Source organism: Otolemur garnettii, unplaced genomic scaffold, assembly GCF_000181295.1.
Source record: "Otolemur garnettii isolate 467f Iridium unplaced genomic scaffold, OtoGar3 scaffold00134, whole genome shotgun sequence".
Lineage (NCBI taxonomy): Eukaryota > Metazoa > Chordata > Mammalia > Primates > Galagidae > Otolemur > Otolemur garnettii.
In genome coordinates, this window is record NW_003852529.1 from 3597929 (window position 1) to 3600495 (window position 2567).

Consider the following 2567-nt stretch of genomic DNA (forward strand, 5'->3'; position numbering starts at 1 on the left):
GGCTATTTTTTGGTTGCAGCCGTCATTGTTGTTTTGGTGGGCCCAGGCTGGATTTGAACCTGCCACCTTAGGTGTATGTGGCTGGCGCCTTAGCCGGTTGAGCCACAGGCACCAAGCCATATAACAGAATTTTAATAGGAGATTTCACATCAACAAAGGCTTTGTCCTCAGGCTTATAAGCTACATAACCTTGAGAAAGTAGATCAGACTTTGAGCCTCAGTTTTCCCACTTGCAAAATGTTAATACCTACTTCATGACACTACTTCGTGTAAATCAAATGAGATAATGAACTGTAGAACCTGGTGAGTGCTAGTGAGGAGCAGGTGGCAGCTCATGTTTTTGTTATTCATCTGGCAAAGACTTCTTGCATGCTAGGCACTGTTCTAGACACCAGGACAGTGGCTGAGGGGAGGGAGACAGACATATCTGAGCTTCTAAGGCCTGGCCTCCAAATGCAGGGTAGGATGTGCTCTGCTGATGCAGAGAACCACATTCCTTGGTCTTCCACTCTCCAGCCCATCCTTTAACTGCCACACAAGCCCATTTTCCTGAGGCCTGGAAGGCCCCTCTGATCTGGTTCCCAATTTGTTTCTTATTGTCTTCCTATTGCTATGCTCCAACCACAATGATGGTGCCCAAGAGCAACTGGATAGTAAGCATGCACTACATGCCAGAACCACATTAGAAATTACATGTATGCTTTCATTTAAGCCTCAACCTTATGAAGTAGGTACTATTTTCATCCCTGTTTTCCAAATAAGGATGCAGTATCTTAGAGATGTTAAATGGAGTAGCTATTAAGTGGTAGAGATGGAACTGGAACCTGGGTTTGCCAAAATTTAATGTGAGTGGTCTTAACTATCATCTTATAGTGGGCTCAATATTTTTTTTGAGACAGAGCCTCATTTTGTCACCTTCATTAGAATGCTGTGGCATCATAGCTTACAGCAACCTCAAACTCTTGGGCTCAAGTAATCCTCTTACCTCAGCTTCCCTAGTAGCTGGGACTACAGGCATATGTCACAATGTCTGGCTAGTTTTTCTATTTTTAGTAGGTATGAGTACTCTTGCTCAGGCTGGTCTTGAACTCCTGATCTCAAGCAATCCACCCATCTCAGCCTCCCAGAGTGCTCGGATTAAAGGCATGAGCCACAGTGGGCTCAAATTTTTAACTCTACATTTATTCCATACAAATATGCTCTGACCTTCTAAGCCTATGTGCTGTTTCTTCTACCTGAGATACCTCCCCCATTCTCTCTTCCTTGTTTTCGTAATACATTTTCATTTGTCCTTCAATCCTTGTTCACCTCTTACTGCTTCCTGGTGCCTCCAGATATTCAGAATTCATTTTCTCACTGGTGCTCCCATAAAACTTTCTACATATTCTACCTTAGCATCCACTCATTCACTCCACAAGTATTTATTAAGCACCTACTCTGTGTCAGACACTAGGCTACATGTTGGGAATCACTGGTGAATAAAACTGGCCATTAGGGGCCGGGCATGGGGGCTCACACCTGTAATCCCAGCACTTGGGCAGCCAAGGCAGGTGGATTGCCTGAGCTTACAAGGTCAAGACCAACCCAAAGAGACTGTCTCTAAAACAAACAAAAAACAATAGCTGGGTGCTGTGGCGGGCGCCTATAGTCCCAGCTACTTGAGAGGCTGAGGCAAGAGAATCTCAAGAAAATTTGAGCCCAAGAGTTTTATGTTGCTGTGAGCTAAGATGCCATGGCACTCTACCAAGGGTGACCAAGTGAGACTCTGTCTCAAAAAACAGAACAAACAAACAAAAACCTGGCCATTAAATACACTACTACATGAAGACATTTAATATTTCATATTAGTTACTGTGTCTGTGGTTTCTCCATCCCTTATCAAACTAGGTGTTCGATCAATATGGTAGATGAATTAACAATGTATCCCTTCCTGACTATGTGCTGATTTATCTCTGAGTCCCCACAATGTCTGACACACAGTAGAGACTCACTATATGTTTCTTACTATGTGCCAAATTACTAAATGCTTATGGAAAGGAGTATGGGGACAAAACCCATTGAGTCCTATTGCATTCTCCATGTGGATAAGATTCCAGGACTATCTTCTAGCTGCCCACATGAACACCCATTGTGGGGTCACTGCCCATGGTGATGGTGGTGAGAAAAGCACAGGATTGGAATCAGACCAGGTATGCCACTTACAGATTCAGTAAACGTTACTTCTCTGAAACGATTTTCCCACTAACAAACTGGGAATAATACCTATGTATATGAAGTACCTCACGGAAGGTCTAGTCCAGAAATACTAAATACACATTAACTTCCTTTCCTCTATCTCAGTGTTTCTCAACCTTTTAAAAATATGTGCCTTTCATGAGAGAAAAACTCCATTAAATTCTAGTAAGGCGGCTCGGCACCTGTGGCTCAAGTGGCTAAGGCGCCAGCCACATACATCTAAGGTGGTGGGTTTGAATCCAGCCCGGGCCCGCCAAACAACAATAATGGCTGCAACCAAAAAATAGCTGGGCGTTGTGGCGGGCGCCTGTGGTCCCAGCTACTTGGGAGGC

General features: G+C 44.0%; 1 protein-coding gene across 1 annotated transcript in view; it reads right to left on the bottom strand.

Annotated features, from left to right (window-relative positions):
* BBS1 (Bardet-Biedl syndrome 1) overlaps positions 1-2567 on the bottom strand; it is a 20701-nt gene that overhangs the window by 15940 nt on the left and 2194 nt on the right. The gene's annotated exons all lie outside the window — the stretch shown is intronic.